We start from the raw sequence: 15000 nt of genomic DNA, 5'->3' as shown, positions 1-15000 counted from the left end.
TTTAAGGGACAGCCAGGGTGCTGCTCCAGCAGTGAAACACCAAACTTTAAAGTGCCACTGTCACATACACACTATAAAGAGCCACAGCCACTGTCACATACACACTATGTAGAGCCACTGCCACTGCCACATACACACTATAAGGAGCGTGTATGCAAAGTGCCCACAGGCTTACAGGCTTACGGCCATACCACTCTGAACACGCCCGATCTCGTCTGATCTCGGAAGGTAAGCAGGGTCGGGCCTGGTTAGTAGTTGGATGGGAGAATGCCTTGGAATACTAGGTGCTGTAAGCTTTTCCACTTCCCTTTTTAGAGACAGCCAGGGTGCTGCTCCAGCAGTGAAACACCCAGCTGAACTCATTGAACGCTCCAGGCCTTGAGCAGAGTGCCAGAGATACGGAGCACCAGGGCCACGAAGCTGCGTCGGACGCGCCTGTCAAGCTGTAGTCCGCGGGGAGGTGCTTAAGCGTGGGCCCACGAGTTGGGCTGGTGGGCAAGGTTGCTGGAGCTTTCTGCAGGCTGAACTGCGTGGGATTGTCACATACACACTATGTAGAGACAATGCCACTGCCACATACACACTATAAGGAGCGTGTATGCGAAGGGCCCAGAGGCTTACGGCCATTCCACTCTGAACACGCCTGATCTCGTCTGATCTCGGAGCTAAGCAGGGTCGGGCCCTTTTTAGAGACAGCCTGGGTGCTGCTCCAGCAGTGAAACACCCAACTTTAAAGTGCCACTGCCACTGTCACATACACACTATGTAGAGCCACTGCCACTGCCACTGTCACATACACACTATGTAGAGCCACTGTCACATACACATTATGTAGAGCCATTGCCACTGCCACTGCTACATACACACTATAAGGAGCGTGTATGCAAAGGGCCCACAAGCTTACGGCCATACCACTCTTAACACGCCCGATCTCGTCTGATCTCGGAAGCTAAGCAGGGTCTGGCCCATTTTAGAGACAGCCAGGGTGCTGCTCCAGCAGTGAAACACCCAACTTGAAAGTGCCACTGCCACTGTGACATACACACTATGTAGAGCCACTGCCACTGCCACTGCCACATACACTCTATGTAGAGCCACTGCCACTATCACATACACTCTATGTAGAGCCACTGCCACTGCCACATACACACTATAAGGAGCGTGTATGCGAAGGGCCCACAGACTTACGGCCATACCACTCTGAACACGCCTGATCTCGTCAAATCTCGGAAGCTAAGCAGGGTCAGGCCTGGTTAGTACTTGGATGGGAGACATCCTGGGAATACCACGTGCTGTAAGCTTTTCCACTTCACTTTTTAGAGACAGCCAGGGCGCTGCTCCAGCAGTGAAACACCCAACTTTAAAGTGCCACTGCCACTGTCACATACACACTATGTAGAGCCACTGCCACTGCCACAAACACACTATGTATAGCCACTGCCACTGCCACATACACACTATAAGGAGCGTGTATGCAAATGTCCCACAGGCTTACGGCCATACCACTCTGAACACGCCCGATCTCGTCTGATCTCGGAAGCTAAGGAGGGTCAGGCCTGGTTAGCACTTTGATGGGAGACAGACTGGGAATACCAGGTGCTGTAAGCTTTTCCACTTCCCTCTTTAGAGACAGCCATGTTGATGCTCCAGCAGTGAAACACACAGCTTTAAAGAGCCACTGCCACTGTCACTTACACACTATGTAGAGCCAGTGCCACATACACACTATGAAGAGCCACTGTCAAATACACACTATGTAGAGACACTGCCACTGCCACATACACAGTATAAGAAGCGTGTATGCAAAGGGCCCACTGGCTTACGGCCATTCCACTCTGAACACACCCGATCTCGTCTGATCTCGGAAGATAAGCAGGGTCGGGCCTGGCTAGTACTTGAATGGGAGACCGCCTGGGAACACCAGGTGCTGTAAGCTTTTCCACTTCACTTTTTAGAACCAGCCAGGGCGCTGCTCCAGCAGTGAAACACCCAACTTTAAAGTGCCACTGCCAATGTCACATACACACTATGTAGAGCCACTGCCACATACACACTATAAGGAGCGTGTATGCAAAGGGCCCACAGGCTTACGGCCATTCCACTCTGAACACGCCTGATCTCGTCTGATCTCGGAAGCTAAGCAGGGTCGGGCCCTTTTAAGAGACAGCCTGGGTGCTGCTCCAGCAGTGATACACCCAACTTTAAAGTGCCACTGCCACTGTCACATACACACTATGTAGAGCCACTGCCACTGCCACTGTCACATACACACTATGTAGAGTCACTGTCACATACACACTATGTAGAGCCACTGCCACTGCCACTGCCACTAACACACTATAAGGACCGTGTATGCGAAGGGCCCAGAGGCTTACGGCCATACCACTCTGAACACGCCCGATCTCGTCTGATCTCGGAAGCTAAGCAGGGTCGGGCCTGGTTAGTACTTGGATGGGAGACCGCCTGGGAATACCAGGTGCTGTAAGCTTTTCCACTTCACTTTTTAGAGACACCCAGGGCGCTGCTCCAGCAGTGAAACACCCAACTTTAAAGTGCCACTGCCACTGTCACATACACACTATGTAGAGCCACTGCCACATACACACTATAAGGAGCGTGTATGCAAAGGGCCCACAGGCTTACGGCCATTCCACTCTGAACACGCCTGATCTCGTCTGATCTCGGAAGCTAAGCAGGGTCGGGCCCTTTTTAGAGACAGCCTGGGTGCTGCTCCAGCAGTGAAACACCCAACTTTAAAGTGCCACTGCCACTGTCACATACACACTATGTAGAGCCACTGCCACTGCCACTGTCACATACACACTATGTAGAGGCACTGTCACATACACACTATGTAGAGCCACTGCCACTGCCACTGCCACATACACACTATAAGGAGCGTGTATGCGAAGGGCCCAGAGGCTTACGGCCATACCACTCTGAACACGCCCGATCTCGTCTGATCTCGGAAGCTAAGCAGGTTCGAGTCTGGTTAGTACTTCGATGGGAGACCGCCTGGGAATACCAGGTGCTGTAAGCTTTTCCACTTCACTTTTTAGAGACTGCCAGGGCGCTGCTCCAGCAGTGAAACACAGAGCTTTAAAGTGCCTCTGCCACTGTCACATACACACTATGTAGAGCCACTGCCACTGCCACTGCCACATACACACTATGTAGAGCCACTGCCACTGCCACATACACACTATGTAGAGCCACTGCCACTGCCACTGCCACATACACACTATGTAGAGCCACTGCCACTGCCACATACACACTATAAGGAGCGTGTATGCAAAGTGCCCACAGGCTTACGGCCATACCACTCTGAACACGCACGATCTCGTCTGATCTCGGAGGCTAAGCAGGTTCGGGCCTGGTTAGTACTTGGATGGTAGACCGCCTGGGAATACCCGGTGCTGTAAGCTTTTCCACTTCCCTTTTTAGCGACTGCCAGGGTGCTGCTCCAGCAGTGAAACACACAGTTTTAAACTGCCACTGCCACTGCCACTGTCACAAATACAATATGTAGAGCCACTGCCACATACACACTATAAGGAGCATGTATGCAAAGTCCTCACAGGCTTACGGCCATACCACTCTGAACACGCACGATCTCGTCTGATCTCGGAGGCTAAGCAGGTTCGGGCCTGGTTAGTACTTGGATGGTAGACCGCCTGGGAATACCAGGTGCTGTAAGCTTTTCCACTTCCCTTTTTAGAGACTGCCAGGGTGCTGCTCCAGCAGTGAAACACACAGTTTTAAACTGCCACTGCCACTGTCACAAACACAATATGTATAGCCACTGCCACATACACACTATAAGGAGTGTGGATGCGAGGGGCCCAGAGGCTTACGGCCATACCACTCTGAACACGCCCGATCTCGTCTGATCTCGGAAGATAAGCTGGCTCGGGCCTGGTTAGTACTTGGATGGGAGACCGCCTGGGAATACCAGGTGCTGTAAGCTTTTCCTCTTCCCTTTTTAGAGACAGCCAGGGTGCTGCTCCAGCAGTGAAACACCCAACTTTAAAGTGCCACTGTCACATACACACTATGTAGAGACAATGCCACTGCCACATACACAATATAAGGAGCGAGTATGCAAAGGTCCCACAGGCTGACGGCCATACCACTCTGAACACCCCCGATCTCGTCTGATCTCGGAAGCTAAGCAGGATCAAGCCTGGTTAGTACTTTGATGGGATTCCGCCTGGGAATACCAGGTGCTGTAAGCTTTTCCACTTCCCTTTTTAGAGACAGCCAGGGTGCTGCTCCAGCAGTGAAACACCTAGCTGAACTCATTGAACGCTCCACGCCTTGAGCAGAGTGCCAGAGATACGGAGCACCAGGGCCACGAAGCTGCGTCGGACGTGCCTGTCAAGCTGTAGTCCGCGGGGAGGTGCTTAAGCGTGGGCCCACGAGTTGGGCTGGTGGGCAAGGTTGCTGGAGCTTTCTGCAGGCTGAACTGATTGGGATTGTCACATACTCACTATGTAGAGACAATGCCACTGCCACATACACACTATAAGGAGCGTGTATGCAAAGGGCCCACAGGCTTACGGCCATACCACTCTGAACATGCCCGATCTCGTCTGATCTCGAAAGCTAAGCAGGGTCGGGCCTGGTTAGTACTTGGATGGGAGACCGCCTGGGAATACCAGGTGCTGTAAGCTTTTCCACTTCACTTTTTAGAACCAGCCAGGGCGCTGCTCCAGCAGTGAAACACCCAACTTTAAAGTGCCACTGCCACTGTCACATACACACTATGTAGAGCCACTGTCACATACACTCTATGTAAAGCCACTGCCAATGCCACTGCCACATACACACTATATAGAGACAATGCCACTGCCACATACACACTATAAGGAGCGTTTATGCAAAGTGCCCACAAGCTAACATGCTTACGGCCATACCACTCTGAACACGCCCGATCTCGTCTGATCTCGGAAGCTAAGCAGGGTCGGGCCCTTTTTAGAGACAGCCAGGGTGCTGCTCCAGCAGTGAAACACCCAACTTTAAAGTGCCACTGCCACTGTCACATACACACTATGTAGATCCACTGCCACTGCCACTGCCACATACACACTATGTAGAGCAACTGCCACTGCCACTGCCACATACACACTATGTAGAGACAAAGCCACTGCCACATACACACTATAAGGAGCGTGGATGCAAAGGGCCCACAGGCTTACGGCCATACCACTCTGAACACGCCCGATCTCGTCCGATCTCGGAAGCTAAGCAGGGTCGGGTCCTTTTTAGAGACAGCCAGGGTGCTGCTCCAGCAGTGAAACACACAACTTTAAAGTGCCACTGCCACTGTCACATACACACTATGTAGAGCCACTGCCACTGCCACTGTCACATACACACTGTATAGAGCCACTGCCACATACACACTATAAGGAGCGTGTATGCGAAGGGGTCAGAGGCTTAAGGACATACCACTCTGAACACGCCCGATCTCGTCTGTTCTCGGAAGCTAAGCAGGGTCGGGCCTGGTTAGTACTTGGATGGGAGACCGCCTGGGAATACCAGGTGCTTTAAGCTTTTCCACTTCACTTTTTAGAGACAGCCAGGGTGCTGCTCCAGCAGTGAAACACCCAACTTTAAAGTGCCACTGCCACTGTCACATACACACTGTGTAGAGACAATGCCACTGCCACATACACACTATAAGGAGCGTGTATGCAAAGGACCCACAGGCTTACGGCCATATCACTCTGAACACCCCCGATCTCGTCTGATCTCGGAAGCTAAGCAGGATCTAGCCTGGTTAGTACTTTGATGGGATTCCGCCTGGGATACCAGGTGCTGTAAGCTTTTCCACTTCCCCTTTTAGAGACAGCCAGGGTGCTGCTCCAGCAGTGAAACACCTAGCTGAACACATTGAACGCTCCACGCCTTGAGCAGAGTGCCACAGATACGGAGCACCAGGGCCACGAAGCTGCGTTGGACGCGCCTGTCAAGCTGTAGTCCGCGGGGAGGTGCTTAAGCGTGGTCCCACGAGTTGGGCTGGTGGGCAAGGTTGCTGGAGCTTTCTGCAGGCTGAACTGATTGGGATTGTCACATACACACTATGTAGAGACAATGCCACTGCGACTGTCACAAACACACGAAGTAGAGCCACTGCCACATACACACTATAAGGAGCGTGTATGCAAAGGGCCCACAGGCTTACGGCCATATCACTCTGAAAAAGCCCGATGTCGTCTGATCTCGGAAACTAAGCAGGTTCGGGCCTGGTCAGTACTTGGATGGGAGACCCCCTGGGAATGCCAGGTGCTGTAAGCTTTTCCACTTCACTTTTTAGAGACAGCCAGGGTGCTGCTCCAGCAGTGAAACACCCAGCTTTAAAGAGCCACTGCCACTGTCACATACACACTATGTAGAACCACTGTAACATACACACTATGTAGAGCCACTACCACTGCCACATACACACTATAAGGAGCGTGTATGCGAAGGCCCCAAAACTTACGGCCATACAACTCTGAGGATGCCTGATCTCGTCTGATCTCGGAAGGTAAGCAGGGTCGGGCCTGGTTTGTACTTGGATGGGAGAATGCCTGGGAATACCAGGTGCTGTAAGCTTTTCCACTTCCCTTTTTGGAGACAGCCAGGGTGCTGCTCCAGCAGTGAAACACCCAACTTTAAAGTGCCACAGCCACTGTCACATACACACTATATAGAGACAATGCCACTGCCACATACACACTATAAGGAGCGTGTATGCAAAGGACCCACAGTCTTACGGCCATACCACTCTGAACACGCCCGATCTCGTCTGATTTCGGAAGCTAAACAGGGTCGAGCCTGGTTAGTACTTGGATGGGAGACCGCCTGGGAATACCAGGTGCTGTAAGCTTTTCCACTGCACTTTTTAGAGACAGCCATGGCGCTGCTCCAGCAGTGAAACACCCAACTTTAGAGTGCCACTGCCACTGTCACATACACACTATGTAGAGCCACTGCCACTGCCACTACCACATACACACTATGTAGAGCCACTGCCACTGCCACATACACACTATAAGGAGCGTGTATGCAAAGGGCCCACAGGCTTATGGCCATACCACTCTGAACACGCCCGATCTCGTCTGATCTCGGAAGCTAAGCAGGGTCGGGCCTGGTTAGTACTTGGATGGGAGACCGCCTGGGAATACCAGGTACTGTAAGCTTTTCCACTTCACTTTTTAGAACCAGCCAGGGCGCTGCTCCAGCAGTGAAACACCCAACTTTAAAGTGCCACTGCCACTGTCACATACACACTATGTAGAGCCACTGCCACTGCCACTGCCACATACACAGTATATAGAGACAATGCCACTGCCACATACACATTATAAGGAGCGTGTATGCAAAGTGCCCACAAGCTAACAGGCTTACGGCCATACCAGTCTGAACACGCCCGATCTCATCAGATCTCGGAAGCTAAGCAGGGTCGGGCCCTTTTTATAGACAGCCAGGGTGCTGCTCCAGCAGTGAAACACCCAACTTTAAAGTGCCACTGCCACTGTCACATACACACTATGTAGAGCCACTGCCACTGTCACATACACACTATGTAGAGCCATTGCCACTGCCACATACACACTATAAGGAGCGTGTATGCAAAGGGCCCACAGACTTACGGCGTACCACTTTGAACACGCCCGATCTCGTCTGATCTCGGAGGATAAGCAGGGTCGGGCCTGGTTAGTACTTGGATGGTAGACCGCCTGGGAATACCAAGCGCTGTAAGCTTTTCCACTTCCCTTTTTAGAGACTGCCAGGGTGCTGCTCCAGCAGTGAAACACACAGCTTTAAACAGCCACTGTCACTGTCACATACACACTATGTAGAGCCACTGCCACATACACACTATAAGGAGCGTGTATGCGAAGACCCCAAAACTTACGGTCATACCACTCTGAGGACACCCGATCTCGTCTGATCTCGGAAGGTAAGCAGGGTCGAGCCTGGTTAGTACTTGGATGGGAGAATGCCTGGGAATACCAGGTGCTGTAATCTTTTCCACTTCCCTTTTTAGAGACAGCCAGGGTGCTGCTCCAGCAGTGAAACACCCAACTTTAAAGTGCCACTGCCACTGTGACATACACACTATGTAGAGCCACTGCCACTGCCACTACCACATACACACTATGTAGAGCCACTGCCACTATCACATACACACTATGTAGAGCCACTGCCACTGCTACATACACACTATAAGGAGCGTGTATGCAAAGGGCCCACAGGCTTACGGCCATACCACTCTGAACACGCCCGATCTCGTCTGATCTCGGAAGCTAAGCAGGGTCGGGCCTGGTTAGTACTTGGATGGGAGACCGCCTGGGAATACCAGGTGCTGTAAGCTTTTCCACTTCCCTTTTTAGAGACAGCCAGGGTGCTGCTCCAGCAGTGAAACACCCAACTTTAAAGTGCCACTGCCACTGTCACATACACACTATGTAGAGCCACTGCCACTGCCACTGTCACATACACACTATGTAGAGCCACTGTCACATACACACTATTTAGAGCCACTGCCACTGCCACATACACACTATAAGGAGCGTGTATGCGAAGGGCCCAGAGGCTTACGGCCATACCACTCTGAACACGCCCGATCTCATCAGATCTCGGAAGCTAAGCAGAGTCGGGCCCTTTTTATAGACAGCCAGGGTGCTGCTCCAGCAGTGAAACACCCAACTTTAAAGTGCCACTGCCACTGTCACATACACACTATGTAGAGCCACTGACACTGCCACTGTCACATACACACTATGTAGTGCCACTGTCACATACACACTATGTCGAGCCACTGCCACTGCCACTGCCACATACACACTATGTAGTGCCACTGTCACATACACACTATGTCGAGCCACTGCCACTGCCACTGTCACATACACACTATGTAGAGACAATGCCACTGCCACTGCCACTGTCACATACACACTATGTAGAGCCACTGCCACATACACACTATAAGGAGCGTGTATGCAAAGGTCCCACAGGCTTACGGCCATACCACTCTGAACACCCCCGATCTCGTCTGATCTCGGAAGCTAAGCAGGATCAAGCCTGGTTAGTACTTTGATGGGATTCCGCCTGGGAATACCAGGTGCTGTAAGCTTTTCCACTTCCCTTTTCAGAGACAGCCAGGGTGCTGCTCCAGCAGTGAAACACCTAGCTGAACACATTGAACGCTCCACGCCTTGAGCAGAGTGCCACAGATACGGAGCACCAGGGCCACGAAGCTGCGTTGGACGCGACTGTCAAGCTGTAGTCCGCGGGGAGGTGCTTAAGCGTGGTCCCACGAGTTGGGCTGGTGGGCAATTTTGCTGGAGCTTTCTGCAGGCTGAACTGATTGGGATTGTCACATACACACTATGTAGAGACAATGCCACTGCCACAAACACACTATAAGGAGCGTATCTGCAAAGGGCCCACAGGCTTACGGCCATACCACTCTGAACACGCCCGATCTCGTCTGATCTCGGTAGCTAAGCAGGGTCGGGCCTGGTTAGTACTTGGATGGGAGACCGCCTGGGAATACCAGGTGCTGCAAGCTTTTCCACTTAACTTTTTAGAGACAGCCATGGCACTGCTCCAGCAGTGAAACAACCAACTTTAAAGTGCCACTGCCACTGTCACATACACACTATGTAAATCCACTGCCACTGCCACTGCCACATACACACTATAAGGAGCGTGTATGCGAAGGGCCCAGAGGCTTACGGCCATATCACTCTGAACACGCCCGATCTCGTCTGATCTCGGAAGCCAAGCAGGGTCGGGCCTGGTTAGTACTTGGATGGGAGACCGCCTGGGAATACCAGGTGCTGTAAGCTTTTCCACTTCCCTTTTTAGAGACAGCCAGGGTGCTGCTCCAGCAGTGAAACACCCAACTTTAAAGTGCCACTGCCACTGTCACATACACACTATAAAGAGCCACTGCCACTGTCACATACACACTATGTAGAGCCACTGCCACTGCCACTGCCACATACACACTATAAGGAGCGTGTATGCGAAGGGCCCAGAGGCTTACGGCCATACCACTCTGAACACGCCCGATCTCGTCTGATCTCGGAAGCTAAGCAGGTTCGGGTCTGGTTAGTACTTCGATGGGAGACCTCCTGGGAATACCAGTTGCTGTAAGCTTTTCCACTTCCCTTTTTAGAGACAGCCAGGGTGCTGCTCCAGCAGTGAAACACCTAGCTGAACTCATTGAACGCTCCACGCCTTGAGCAGAGTGCCAGAGATACGGAGCACCAGGGCCACGAAGCTGCGTCGGACGCGCCTGTCAAGCTGTAGTCCGCGGGGAGGTGCTGAAGCGTGGGCCCACGAGTTGGGCTGGTGGGCAAGATTGCTGGAGCTTTCTGCAGGCTGAACTGCGTGGGGTTGAGGAGGCCACAGTGTGTTGATGAAGTACGGGTATCAGTGCTCATAGACGCTGCCAAGAGCTGCTGATGCGGTCACATGCGCACTATGAAAAGCCACTGACTCTGTGACGTAAACACTATAAAGAGCCACTGCCACTGTCACATACACACTATGTAGAGCCACTGTCACATACACACTATGTAGAGCCACTGCCCCTGCCACTGCCACATACACACTATGTAGAGCCACTGCCACATACACACTATGAAGAGCCACTGTCAAATACACACTATGTAGAGACACTGCCACTGCCACATACACAGTATAAGAAGCGTGTATGCAAAGGGCCCACAGGCTTTCGGCCATTCCACTCTGAACACGCCCGATCTCGTCTGATCTCGGAAGCTAAGCAGGGTCGGGCCTGGTTAGTACTTGAATGGGAGACCGCCTGGGAATACCAGGTGCTGTAAGCTTTTCCACTTCACTTTTTAGAACCAGCCAGGGTGCTGCTCCAGCAGTGAAACACCCAACTTTAAAGTGCCACTGCCACTCTCACATACACATTATGTAGAGCCACTGCCACTGCCACTGCCACATACACACTATATAGAGACAATGCCACTGCCACATACACACTATAAGGAGCGTGTATGCAAAGTGCCCACAAGCTTACAGGCTTACGGCCATACCACTCTGAACACGCCCGATCTCATCTGATCTCAGAAGCTAAGCAAGGTCAGGCCTGGTTAGTACTTGGATGGGAGACCGCCTGGGAATACCAGGTGCTGTAAGCTTTTCCACTTCACTTTTTAGAGACAGCCAGGGCGCTGCTGCAGCAGTGAAACACCCAAATTTAAAGTGCCACTGCTACTGTCACATACACACTATGGAGAGCCACTGTCACATACACACTATGTAGAGCCACTGCCACTGCAACTGTCACATACACACTAAGTAGAGCCACTGCCACATACACACTATAAGGAGCGTGTATGCGAAGTGGCCAGAGGCTTACGGCCATACCACTCTGAACACGCCCGATCTCGTCTGATCTCGGAAGCTAAGCAGGGTCGGGCCTGGTTAGTACTTGGATGGGAGACTGGATGGGAGACCGCCTGGGAAAACCAGGTGCTGTAAGCTTTTCCACTTCACTTTTTAGAGACAGCCAAGGCGCTGCTCCAGCAGTGAAACACCCAACTTCAAAGTGCCACTGCCACTGTCACATACACACTATGTAGAGCCACTGTCACATACACACTATGTAGAGCCACTGCCACTGCCACTGCCACATACACAATATAAGGAGCGTGTATGCGAAGGGCCCAGAGGCTTACGGCCATACCACTCTGAACACGCCCGATCTCACCTGATCTCGAAAGCTAAGCAGGGTCGGGCCTGGTTAGTACTTAGATGGGAGACCGCCTGGGAATACCAGCTGCTGTAAGCTTTTCCACTTCACTTTTTAGAGACAGCCACCGCGCTGCTCCAGCAGTGAAACACCCAGCTTTAAAGAGCCACTGCCACTGTCACACACACACTATGTAGAGCCACTGCCACTGCCACTGCCACATACACACTATGTAGAGCAACTGCCACTGCCACATACACACTATGTAGAGACAATGCCACTGCCACATACACACTATAAAGAGCGTGTATGCAAAGTGCCCACAGGCTTACGGCCATACCACTCTGAACACGCCCGATCTCATCTGATCTCGGAAGCTAAGCAGGGTTTGGGCCTGGTTAGTACTTGCATGGGAGACCGCCTGGGAATACCAGGTGGTGTAAGCTTTTCCACTTCACTTTTTAGAACCAGCCAGGGCGCTGCTCCAGCAGTGAAACACCCAACTTTAAAGTGCCACTGCCACTGTCACATACACACTATGTAGAGCCACTGCCACTGTCACATACACACTATGTAGAGCCACTGTCACATACACACTATGTACAGCCACTGCCACTGCCACATACACACTATAAGGAGCGTGTATGCGAAGGTCCCACAGACTTACGGCCATACCACTCTGACAGGCCCCATCTCGTCTGATCTCGGAGGCTAAGCAGGGTCGGGCCTGGTTAGTACTTGGATGGTAGAACGCCTGGGAATACCAGGTGCTGTAAGCTTTTCCACTTCCCTTCTTAGAGACAGCCAGGGTGCTGCTCCAGCAGTGAAACACCTAGCTTTAAAGAGCCACTGCCACTGTCACATACACACTATGTAGAGAAACTGCCACTGCCACTGCCACATACACACTATAAGGAGCGTGTATGTGAAGGGCCCAGAGGCTTACGGCCATACCACTCTGAACACGCCCGATCTCATCAGATCTCGGAAGCTAAGCAGAGTCGGGCCCTTTTTATAGACAGCCAGGGTGCTGCTCCAGCAGTGAAACACCCAACTTTAAAGTGCCACTGCCACTGTCACATACACACTATGTAGAGCCACTGACACTGCCACTGTCACATACACACTATGTAGTGCCACTGTCACATACACACTATGTCGAGCCACTGCCACTGCCACTGCCACATACACACTATGTAGTGCCACTGTCACATACACACTATGTCGAGCCACTGCCACTGCCACTGCCACTAACACACTATAAGGAGCGTGTATACGAAGTGCCCAGAGGCTTACGACCATACCACTCTGAACACGCCCGATCTCGTCTGATCTCGGTAGCTAAGCAGGGTCGCGCCTGGTTAGTACTTGGATGGGAGACCTCCTGGGAATACCAGGTGCTGTAAGCTTTTCCACTTCCCTTTTTAGAGAGAGCCAGGGTGCTGCTCCAGCAGTGAAACACCCAGCTGAACTCATTGAACGCTCCACGCCTTGAGCAGAGTGCCAGAGATACGGAGCACCAGGGCCACGAAGCTGAGTCGGACACGCCTGTCAAGCTGTAGTCCGCGGGGAGGTGCTTAAGCGTGGGCCCACGAGTTGGGGTGGTGGGCAAGGTTGCTGGAGCTTTCTGCAGGCTGAACTGCGTGGGGTTGAGGAGGCCACAGTGTGTTGATGAAGTACGGGTATCAGTGCTCATAGACTCTGCCAAGGGCTGCCGATGCGGTCACATACGCACTATGAAAAGCCGCTGACTCTGTGACGTACACACTATAAAGAGCCACTGCCACTGTCACATACACACTATGTAGAGCCACTGCCACATACACACTATAAGGAGCGTGTATGGGAAGGGCCCAGAGGCTTACGGCCATACCACTCTGAACACGCCCGATCTCGTCTGATCTCGGAAGCTAAGCAGGGTCGGGCCTGGTTAGTACTTGGATGGGAGACCGCCTGGGAATACCAGGTGCTGTAAGCTTTTCCACTTCACTTTTTAGAGACAGCCAGGGTGCTGCTCCAGCAGTGAAACACCCAACTTTAAAGTGCCACTGCCACTGTCACATACACACTATGTAGAGCCACTGCCACTGCCACTGCCACACTATAAAGAGCCACTGCCACTGTCACATACACACTATGTAGAGCCACTGCCACTACCACTGCCACATACACACTATAAGGAGCGTGTATGCGAAGGGCCCACAGACTTACGGCCATACCACTCTGAACACGCCCGATCTCGTCTGATCTCGGAAGCTAAGTAGGGTCGGGCCTGGTTAGTATTTGGATGGTAGACCAAATGGGAATACCAGGTGCTGTAAGCTTTTCCTCTTTCCCTTTTTAGAGACAGCCAGGGTGCTGCTCCAGCAGTGAAACACCCAACTTTAAAGTGCCACTGTCACATACACACTATAAAGAGTCACAGCCACTGTCACATACACACTATGTAGAGCCACTGCCACTGCCACATACACATTATAAGGAGCGTGTATGCGAAGGGCCCACAGACTTACGGCCATAGCACTCTGAACACGCCCGATCTCGTCTGATCTCGGAAGGTAAGCAGGGTCGGGCCTGGTTAGTAGTTGGATGGGAGAATGCCTGGGAATACCAGGTGCTGTAAGCTTTTCCACTTCCCTTTTTAGAGACAGCCAGGGTGCTGCTCCAGCAGTGAAACACCCAGCTGAACGCTCCACGCCTTGAGCAGAGTGCCAGAGATACGGAGCACCAGGGCCACGAAGCTGCGTCGGACGCGCCTGTCAAGCTGTAGTCCGCGGGGAGGTGCTTAAGCGTGGGCCCACGAGTTGGGCTGGTGGGCAAGGTTGCTGGAGCTTTCTGCAGGCTGAACTGCGTGGGATTGTCACATACACACTATGTAGAGACAATGCCACTGCCACATACACACTATAAGGAGCGTGTATGCGAAGGGCCCAGAAGCTTACGGCCATTCCACTCTGAACACGCCTGATCTCGTCTGATCTCGGAAGCTAAGCAGGGTCGGGCCCTTTTTAGAGACAGCCAGGGTGCTGCTCCATCAGTGAAACACCCAACTTTAAAGTGCCACTGCCACTGTCACATACACACTATGTAGAGCCACTGCCACTGCCACTGTCACATACACACTATGTAGAGCCACTTTCACATACACATTATGTAGAGCCATTGCCACTGCCACTGCGACTAACACACTATAAGGACCGAGTATGAGAAGGGCCCAGAGGCTTACGGCCATACCACTCTGAACACGCCCGATCTCGTCTGATCTCGGTAGC

At 52.3% G+C, this 15000-nt stretch overlaps 22 non-coding genes and 13 pseudogenes across 22 annotated transcripts in view; all 35 read left to right on the top strand.

The window, feature by feature from the left end:
* Positions 1-177: 177 nt before the first annotated feature.
* LOC139307567 (5S ribosomal RNA) lies at positions 178-296 on the top strand (annotated as a pseudogene).
* An 886-nt stretch (positions 297-1182) lies between these two features.
* LOC139307809 (5S ribosomal RNA) lies at positions 1183-1301 on the top strand (annotated as a pseudogene).
* A 188-nt stretch (positions 1302-1489) lies between these two features.
* Positions 1490-1608, top strand: LOC139307789 (5S ribosomal RNA; annotated as a pseudogene).
* Positions 1609-1817: 209 nt separating this feature from the next.
* Positions 1818-1936, top strand: LOC139281970 (5S ribosomal RNA). Its single transcript, XR_011597091.1, has one exon. It is a non-coding gene; the product is annotated as a 5S ribosomal RNA (ribosomal RNA).
* Positions 1937-2369: 433 nt separating this feature from the next.
* On the top strand, positions 2370-2488 carry LOC139282049 (5S ribosomal RNA). Its single transcript, XR_011597166.1, has one exon. It is a non-coding gene; the product is annotated as a 5S ribosomal RNA (ribosomal RNA).
* A 433-nt stretch (positions 2489-2921) lies between these two features.
* On the top strand, positions 2922-3040 carry LOC139305633 (5S ribosomal RNA). The gene has a single exon (XR_011599310.1). It is a non-coding gene; the product is annotated as a 5S ribosomal RNA (ribosomal RNA).
* Positions 3041-3306: 266 nt separating this feature from the next.
* LOC139307070 (5S ribosomal RNA) lies at positions 3307-3425 on the top strand. Its single transcript, XR_011599577.1, has one exon. It is a non-coding gene; the product is annotated as a 5S ribosomal RNA (ribosomal RNA).
* Positions 3426-3580: 155 nt separating this feature from the next.
* LOC139306665 (5S ribosomal RNA) lies at positions 3581-3699 on the top strand. The gene has a single exon (XR_011599508.1). It is a non-coding gene; the product is annotated as a 5S ribosomal RNA (ribosomal RNA).
* Positions 3700-3848: 149 nt separating this feature from the next.
* LOC139303710 (5S ribosomal RNA) lies at positions 3849-3967 on the top strand. The gene has a single exon (XR_011598966.1). It is a non-coding gene; the product is annotated as a 5S ribosomal RNA (ribosomal RNA).
* A 149-nt stretch (positions 3968-4116) lies between these two features.
* Positions 4117-4235, top strand: LOC139307693 (5S ribosomal RNA; annotated as a pseudogene).
* A 319-nt stretch (positions 4236-4554) lies between these two features.
* Positions 4555-4673, top strand: LOC139281991 (5S ribosomal RNA). The gene has a single exon (XR_011597111.1). It is a non-coding gene; the product is annotated as a 5S ribosomal RNA (ribosomal RNA).
* A 764-nt stretch (positions 4674-5437) lies between these two features.
* On the top strand, positions 5438-5556 carry LOC139304509 (5S ribosomal RNA). Its single transcript, XR_011599121.1, has one exon. It is a non-coding gene; the product is annotated as a 5S ribosomal RNA (ribosomal RNA).
* A 155-nt stretch (positions 5557-5711) lies between these two features.
* LOC139307709 (5S ribosomal RNA) lies at positions 5712-5829 on the top strand (annotated as a pseudogene).
* Positions 5830-6181: 352 nt separating this feature from the next.
* LOC139307650 (5S ribosomal RNA) lies at positions 6182-6300 on the top strand (annotated as a pseudogene).
* Positions 6301-6481: 181 nt separating this feature from the next.
* LOC139281693 (5S ribosomal RNA) lies at positions 6482-6600 on the top strand (annotated as a pseudogene).
* Positions 6601-6755: 155 nt separating this feature from the next.
* LOC139305160 (5S ribosomal RNA) lies at positions 6756-6874 on the top strand. The gene has a single exon (XR_011599233.1). It is a non-coding gene; the product is annotated as a 5S ribosomal RNA (ribosomal RNA).
* Positions 6875-7068: 194 nt separating this feature from the next.
* On the top strand, positions 7069-7187 carry LOC139281918 (5S ribosomal RNA). The gene has a single exon (XR_011597042.1). It is a non-coding gene; the product is annotated as a 5S ribosomal RNA (ribosomal RNA).
* A 447-nt stretch (positions 7188-7634) lies between these two features.
* LOC139281674 (5S ribosomal RNA) lies at positions 7635-7752 on the top strand (annotated as a pseudogene).
* Positions 7753-7900: 148 nt separating this feature from the next.
* Positions 7901-8019, top strand: LOC139307717 (5S ribosomal RNA; annotated as a pseudogene).
* A 227-nt stretch (positions 8020-8246) lies between these two features.
* On the top strand, positions 8247-8365 carry LOC139282037 (5S ribosomal RNA). The gene has a single exon (XR_011597155.1). It is a non-coding gene; the product is annotated as a 5S ribosomal RNA (ribosomal RNA).
* A 643-nt stretch (positions 8366-9008) lies between these two features.
* Positions 9009-9127, top strand: LOC139307531 (5S ribosomal RNA; annotated as a pseudogene).
* Positions 9128-9446: 319 nt separating this feature from the next.
* On the top strand, positions 9447-9565 carry LOC139282045 (5S ribosomal RNA). The gene has a single exon (XR_011597163.1). It is a non-coding gene; the product is annotated as a 5S ribosomal RNA (ribosomal RNA).
* Positions 9566-9726: 161 nt separating this feature from the next.
* Positions 9727-9845, top strand: LOC139281996 (5S ribosomal RNA). Its single transcript, XR_011597115.1, has one exon. It is a non-coding gene; the product is annotated as a 5S ribosomal RNA (ribosomal RNA).
* A 194-nt stretch (positions 9846-10039) lies between these two features.
* LOC139304164 (5S ribosomal RNA) lies at positions 10040-10158 on the top strand. The gene has a single exon (XR_011599062.1). It is a non-coding gene; the product is annotated as a 5S ribosomal RNA (ribosomal RNA).
* Positions 10159-10734: 576 nt separating this feature from the next.
* LOC139282129 (5S ribosomal RNA) lies at positions 10735-10853 on the top strand. Its single transcript, XR_011597245.1, has one exon. It is a non-coding gene; the product is annotated as a 5S ribosomal RNA (ribosomal RNA).
* A 202-nt stretch (positions 10854-11055) lies between these two features.
* On the top strand, positions 11056-11174 carry LOC139304672 (5S ribosomal RNA). Its single transcript, XR_011599147.1, has one exon. It is a non-coding gene; the product is annotated as a 5S ribosomal RNA (ribosomal RNA).
* A 215-nt stretch (positions 11175-11389) lies between these two features.
* Positions 11390-11520, top strand: LOC139304962 (5S ribosomal RNA; annotated as a pseudogene).
* Positions 11521-11708: 188 nt separating this feature from the next.
* On the top strand, positions 11709-11827 carry LOC139305494 (5S ribosomal RNA). Its single transcript, XR_011599284.1, has one exon. It is a non-coding gene; the product is annotated as a 5S ribosomal RNA (ribosomal RNA).
* A 227-nt stretch (positions 11828-12054) lies between these two features.
* Positions 12055-12174, top strand: LOC139304744 (5S ribosomal RNA). Its single transcript, XR_011599159.1, has one exon. It is a non-coding gene; the product is annotated as a 5S ribosomal RNA (ribosomal RNA).
* Positions 12175-12389: 215 nt separating this feature from the next.
* On the top strand, positions 12390-12507 carry LOC139281729 (5S ribosomal RNA; annotated as a pseudogene).
* Positions 12508-13018: 511 nt separating this feature from the next.
* LOC139304639 (5S ribosomal RNA) lies at positions 13019-13137 on the top strand. Its single transcript, XR_011599141.1, has one exon. It is a non-coding gene; the product is annotated as a 5S ribosomal RNA (ribosomal RNA).
* Positions 13138-13587: 450 nt separating this feature from the next.
* On the top strand, positions 13588-13706 carry LOC139282026 (5S ribosomal RNA). The gene has a single exon (XR_011597144.1). It is a non-coding gene; the product is annotated as a 5S ribosomal RNA (ribosomal RNA).
* Positions 13707-13933: 227 nt separating this feature from the next.
* Positions 13934-14052, top strand: LOC139305972 (5S ribosomal RNA). The gene has a single exon (XR_011599374.1). It is a non-coding gene; the product is annotated as a 5S ribosomal RNA (ribosomal RNA).
* A 183-nt stretch (positions 14053-14235) lies between these two features.
* LOC139307642 (5S ribosomal RNA) lies at positions 14236-14354 on the top strand (annotated as a pseudogene).
* A 594-nt stretch (positions 14355-14948) lies between these two features.
* LOC139307540 (5S ribosomal RNA) overlaps positions 14949-15000 on the top strand; it is a 119-nt gene continuing 67 nt past the window's right edge. The window contains exon 1 of the ribosomal RNA XR_011599671.1: positions 14949-15000. This exon is cut by the window's right edge and continues 67 nt beyond it. This is a non-coding gene — a ribosomal RNA (5S ribosomal RNA).

This window comes from Enoplosus armatus, chromosome 2 (genome assembly GCF_043641665.1).
Source record: "Enoplosus armatus isolate fEnoArm2 chromosome 2, fEnoArm2.hap1, whole genome shotgun sequence".
Classification (NCBI taxonomy): domain Eukaryota; kingdom Metazoa; phylum Chordata; class Actinopteri; order Centrarchiformes; family Enoplosidae; genus Enoplosus; species Enoplosus armatus.
The sequence above is the reverse complement of the archived record's forward strand: the minus strand, read 5'-3'. Positions and strand labels throughout refer to the sequence as shown.